The sequence below is a fragment of the Glossina fuscipes genome, unplaced genomic scaffold (genome assembly GCF_014805625.2).
Source record: "Glossina fuscipes isolate IAEA_lab_2018 unplaced genomic scaffold, Yale_Gfus_2 1, whole genome shotgun sequence".
Classification (NCBI taxonomy): domain Eukaryota; kingdom Metazoa; phylum Arthropoda; class Insecta; order Diptera; family Glossinidae; genus Glossina; species Glossina fuscipes.
The window spans coordinates 8,513,867-8,520,386 of record NW_023998415.1 but is presented as its reverse complement, the minus strand read 5'-3'; the positions used below and the strand labels follow the sequence as shown (position 1 = coordinate 8,520,386).

The following is a 6,520-nucleotide window of genomic DNA, read 5'->3' as shown; positions in this document are numbered from 1 at the left end:
TATATTATATTGATATTGTGTGCAATATCTACATCATCATAAAGATCCAACTATGAATTATCGATGTTGCGATTAATTTTTGTTAGAAAATTTTTTCGTTATCTTCCTACTTAATTGACATTTGTTACGTTCTTCGTTGACTTCCTTTAATATGCATATAACGCTTACGCATACTCTTATATTTATTAAGATTAAGAGATTTATTTAATTTTCCGCTTCATAAAATGACTTGAATTGAATTAAATAAATATCTGGAATTAAAACAAATAAAAAAAAAAAAAAATAATTTATGGTTTTTGCATTTTGTACAAACGAAGAAAGAAAAAAACGAAAAGCGCAAATGAATACGCGAGATATACTTATATATATATATATATATATATGTGATATACTTACAAGTTTACAAGCATAAGTTTTCGAAATAATTTAGTATGTAAACAAAAGACTTAAGTAACAAACCTGCTTACAAATATAAACAATCTATTGCGTCGAATTCAGTCAGACTCTGACTAATCCTTGTAATCATCGTCGCTACTATTGCCACAATAATGAATGCAATATTTCAAATCAAAATCGAAACTGTTACTATATTGTTGAGAACGCTGTGTATGTGTGTATATGTGATTTTTTTTTATTTTACTCATTAGCACACGTTTATGTGTCATATAATAATTGAAATAAATCTCAGGTTTTCTTCTTCTTTTTCTTTCTTTTCATATATTGCACTGACTTGACTTGACAGTAAGACAAGTATTTGTTTTTGTTCTCAATATTAAGTACAAGGTAAACCTCAAGAATTAAACGATTTTTTATTAAAATTTTATACGCTTATTAATCGTTGGAAAGAGAGAGAATTTTTCCCCTTTTTTTTTCTTCTTTGTTTTGTTTTTTAAGAAAAATATCATAAAAATGGCAAAGAAGAAAAAAATTGCAAAAATTTAAAAGCTTATCTTATCTTATTTTTAAGTCAGTCTGAATTGAAATTAAACTTGAACTTAAAGTCGAGCGTTCATGTTGAAAAAGGTTAATTGTTTTTTTTTTTTTTTTTTTTTATATTTCGTTTGGCTTATGAATGAGTTGAATTTGTATATAAAAGAGAACTAGCTATCGAGGAGAAGAAAAATAGAAAACAAAAAAAAAATTATTAAATTAATTAAAACACATTCTTGAAATGTTTACAAAAAGCTCTTGCATGCATAGCGCAAAGATTCGGCAAAAAAAAATCGAAATCAGAAAATATCACAAATTCCGGATATTCGAAATGTTACGCAATACATTTGTAACAGTTGAGACGTTACTTGAGCAATGGTTAATTGAATTCTTAAACCTATTGAATGGATGAGAATACATTTTTAAACGTAAGCCATCTATCTGTCTTTCCTCTATCATTTCAAAGTCTCCTTCGAACATGAGTATACAGAAATAAAACGTGAAATCTATACATGTAAGTAATATGTTCTCAGTTTTAATTTCACATATCCAAACTGAAAACTGGCGTAATTTATCCACGAAAATGCTTGCAATAGGTGAAAAAAAAGTGAAAGGCTAACTGACGGACAGCAAGGTCAATAATGTAATGTAAAAATGATTGTTGATAACTTGCAGATTATGACAAATGTGCATCACAGTTCGCAAATATTATACGAATATTTGTGCAGGATGAAGAAGAAGAGATCCGATAGAAAAATGGCTTCACTCGATCAGCTGGTACATCTGGCTGGCAAGAGAACGTTACAAAATTAAATTACAACTCCGCACTTTGAGGCGAATGTGATTTTTTTTTTTTTTTTTTTTGCTTTTATTGCTTGCTACAACGTAATTTAAGCTCTCGCTTTAAGGTAATATTGTAATAATCAAATATTGCACGCAGTAAACATTTTATGGAAATTATTCATACATGTCATATAAATTTTATGGTCTGCTGCGTAAGTCTTTTGTTTTAATTCATTCGCAACATACACAAACAAACATAAGTGATTAAGCACATTAACTTAGTGATTTGCTTTTGCGTATAGTAATTGTCTTCTTGTTTGTAAAAGGAAAACAGGAAAACAATTTTATGTATGTTTACTCTATATAGCACCATGTCATGTAGCGTTTTAACTATCAAGAAGTAAGAAAATTTACGTTCAATTTGGAGCGAAAACCTTGAAAAGTTCCCTCCTCCTTCGTTGCGGATGCAAGAGGCAAAAACGATAACCAATTTTATTTAGTCTTTCGATTAGTACATAAGTCATATTTTATTAATAAAAATATTTTCAAATTTGCAGATTATTGCGAGTTTTCACACTTGACAGCACTTATGGCACAAGGATAGATAATGCTTATGCGGATAGACGCTTAGAGTTGCCTGAGAGGAACTTGAAGTAGAAGAATAACTTTCTGAATTGCTCTAAATTTGTCTGTCCGTGTATTTGATTGTCGTGTTTTCTTTTTTTTTTCGTATTCAATCTACAGGCTGACATATTTTCGCCCAAGCATTAAGGCTGTTAAAAATGGTTCAATTCGGACCACTTTTTCAATTACTTTCTATATAAAGGCTTATTTCGAAAAGTTGTTGTTGTTGTTGTGAAAAGTGTATAAAGCTTTATGAATAATTGTATTAAGCAAAGTGGATTTGAATATCTAATGGCTTAAATGGGCATGGCTACATAGACTACATCGTTTTTACGATTAACTAGCACGACTACATTTTCAGATCCGTGAGTTTTCCATTTTTCGAATTTAATTTTTGAAATTTAATTTCAATAGTTTTCAGAGTCCCGATCTAAGTGAACTGTGAATTGCATAATTCAAAAATAAAATCTTTTCATCTTATTTGGGCAAAGGAATACTAAAATTCGTTTCAAAAGTTTAATGAAACTGACATTTAAAAAAGGTATTAATTGAAACAAGCAAGAAATTTATAGTCGACTATGACCGAGACTTTAATTCCCGCCACGTCTAGCCTCAAAGAAATTAAAAACAATCTAAATATTACATACCCTATAATATTGATGTGGGCGTGACTGATTTCCCTTATTTTTGTAGAATAGAGGTCATCTATCGTTCATGAGTAATGAGTGAAAAACACGGAAAGCGAAGGTGTCCGCAGTTTATGTTGCATTATAGGCAAGCACTGCGATCGGCCTGGGCCATATTCGAAGCTTTTTTCGGCTCTTTTCGTTTTGCGGAAGTATGTTTATCACATATATGCTACTTAGCACGGTAGACGGCCATATGGACAGATGGACGGACGGGCAAACGAGCCAAGAACGAATATGTTTTATGAGATTTTCTTGTAGCTGGCTTCTGGGCGTTATAAAGATTTTGCAAAAAAAATGGAATTTCTGATGGACGTGGGTGATTTTCCCTCCTTCTTTATATACACAATATAGGAACGCACATAGGATATACATGAAAATTTTTATACGTTCGTCTGCTGTACTTTTTTTGTGAGTTGAAACATAGAAGTGATCTCCGTTTACTGGTGGTACTGTCGGTGAATCCTCCTTAATACTAAGCAGCATAGAAGTATTTTCAATGAGTTTGCCAAAATTTGACATTACAAGAGACAGACGGACAAATGGACGTACGTGAATCGATTCATAATTCGATGTTGATCAAATAAATACATACATACATGCAGTAGATTTACGAAATATCGCGAAACAATTTCAAATATTTCATTGCTGAAAGTTTCACTAGAAGCGAAACGATGCAGTTTTTTTGCCAAGGAAAGCAATGGTTGGATTATCATTCGATGTCGACTAATCGACTATATATCGTGTGGTTTAACATCATTGGAATATTGTATTAAGATCTTTTTTGACTTCAAATATAACGAATGTATTAAGAAATTGCAAACAAACTGCGGCATTCTATTATCAGCATAAAAATTTCGTGCGTTATGTAAGAAACGCCAATGCCAGCTTGTTTTGGAATATCTTTTGTTTTTTCCTAAAAATGTTTAAAAGTTTTTTTCTTATACTTATCCTTACGTAAAATCCATTTTAAAATTCTTGAGCGAATTTATTGCGTTGTTATGTGAAACGTCTTCGGTCGATCACAGTTTACAGTTGTCAGACATTTTAGACAATTCCATGAATGGAAGACGGGTACATTTTTGCTTTCATTATGTGCGATATAAAATTTTCCTATGCATTATTCAATTGTAGGATAGAATGTTGGCGTCATAGGCAACATGTTATTGAACTTATTACTGAACGCCCATGCAACGGATAACATTTCTGTTTGCTATTCTTCGACCGTTTTCGCATGTTACTATTATAATATATGCTAAGCCGCACATTCCATTCAAAAACGTGATATATATGCCTTACGCCTTGGCAAGAATTTAATCGAATCATGAAATTCGTATCGTTCATACCGCATGCCGGACTCCGCGTTCCCATAAACGCTCTTAAATAATTAAATTGAAACTGGAACCGTTCAGATTACTAATGTAAGAAGCAATCTACGTGACAAAAGCTTTTGATTTATTCATTTATTTTTTCTACTAGTTTTCGTTTATTTATATATTATATATACTTATGAACAATAATAAGTCAAGGAAAAAATTCGTGGACTTTATCAAAAACCATATCAGAATAAGGGGCGAAAAAGATCATAGAACAAGATGGATGACACGGTACAAATGGGGGTAAAATCTGGATTGACACCTTGTAAGTCAATGCTTTACGTTTAGAGGTTTTGAAAAGGAGTCATGCTGCAATTGCTGCTAGGCGATCGATTCCACCCTTTACTCTCACCACTAGTGTGATTAATACGTGCCATTGAGATAAGGACCCCAGAAATGATCAATAGCAGAGGTATTGTCTTTCATGGCGACAATGTCAGAGTACACACACTTTGAATGAATTGCCGAAAAGCCAAGAAAGTTTAACTGAAAAGTTTCAATGCATCCACCGGGATGCCTGTGCAAATAGTTCAGATCAGCCTTTCGCCCAGAAATCCCAGAAATTCTTCAATGATGATAAGATGGCAAAAGGTTACCGATCGAAGCGGCCTATAATTGATTTAATATTTTTAACTTATTATTATCATTAATTTCTCCAGAGAAATAAATTCGAAGACTAAACTCTTAAAGCACTAGCATCTAAGACTTTCATTAAAAACTCTACCGCACTTGAGATTCGAACCCACGACGATTGAGTTGCTAGTCGAGATTCCTCGCCTTCGGCCACTTAGGCAGATATTTTAAACTCAAATTGTAAGAAAAATGGTGAAAATGTTACGAACTTTTCAATTGATGAATTATTTCTATATCAATCTATTTAATTATTTTTATATTTGGCGAAATAAATGCTGGTTTATGCATAAAAGAAACCAAAACTTTGTGCTTGAGAAGTCAGTTCTACAAAAACAAAAAAGAAGGAATTCAAAAGGCAGCCGTTTTCATGGCTGCGGTACGCATGAGTAGTCGAGAAGGTAAGGATCGCGACTAACAAGCCAGTGTACATGGGTTCAAGTCTTAAGTGCGGTGGAATTGACTTAATTGTAACTTAAGAAGTGAGTGTGAGTGTTCACTCAGTGAAAGTTGGCTTAACATTTACCGATTGGGCAAACGCCTATTAGACTATGGCCGCTATCTCTCTTTTGCTGTCTCTCTCTCTCTCTTTCTTTCTTTACTTCACTCCATTACATGAACAGGGGCCATCCTGTGGATGAAGAAATGGGAACATTGTTGCTAGCCTATACCTCCTTTATACTCACCACCGAGGGATGGGCTATACTCATAATGTTTGCAACACGCAAAAGGAGGCTTCAGAGCAGGCTGTAAAGTGCATATATTCTTGATCAGTATGAAATTCTGAATTAATTAGGTCGTATCTACCCGTCTGTGTACAATAATGTGTATGATATGGGTGTCACATAAACGGATTCGGAGAGTAGTATACGACAAGGGAAGTGTATTAATTCTTAAGTATCACAAGCGAGGGTATGCGAGATTTGGCCCCATTTGACTATAATTTTCTTACTCTTTGTTCTTTTTTGTGTTGTTAAATTTAAAAGAAAAGCCAATACTTAGCAATTCATGATTATCCCTGATCAGTGTCAATCAAACCGATTTAGAATTGTCACTTTACTCGTTGGGCTTATCCTCTAGTATCCTTAACTGTGCATATTAAGGAAATTTGACTTTTGAGGGGTGTGTGAGCGAAAGTCTCGTTTGCGTGAGATACAGTTCCTAAGTTGTATTATGTGCTCTATTATCGATACGCAACAGCTAACATATATACTCGCCAATTCATTTTATTTCATTTTATAATATTTCATCTATGAAAATGGTTTGTGTCTCAAGTCCTTTCTGTTGAAATTTCTTTTCCGTTGAACAACTTTCTTTCAATTAACATTTTATATGCATTTCATAAAAAGCATAAAAGCTATTCCCGTTTATATATCTTAAACGAATGTGTAAAAAATTTTCACTTTTTCACGGACTATGTATTAAAATGAAAGAAAACGAAATATATATATATATGTATATTTATATATATATGTATATATATATATATGT

At 32.7% G+C, this 6,520-nt stretch overlaps 1 protein-coding gene across 4 annotated transcripts in view; it reads right to left on the bottom strand.

The window, feature by feature from the left end:
• Positions 1-251, bottom strand: part of LOC119632556 (putative uncharacterized protein DDB_G0282129) — a 21,784-nt gene extending 21,533 nt beyond the window's left edge. For 2 of the 4 annotated variants that reach the window (XM_038025512.1, XM_038025515.1), the window contains exon 1: positions 33-251. The gene's annotated coding sequence lies outside the window, so the exon portion shown is untranslated. The remainder of the gene's footprint in view (positions 1-32) is intronic. The other 2 variants (XM_038025513.1, XM_038025514.1) reach the window with 2 other exon arrangements.
• Positions 252-6,520: the final 6,269 nt, after the last annotated feature.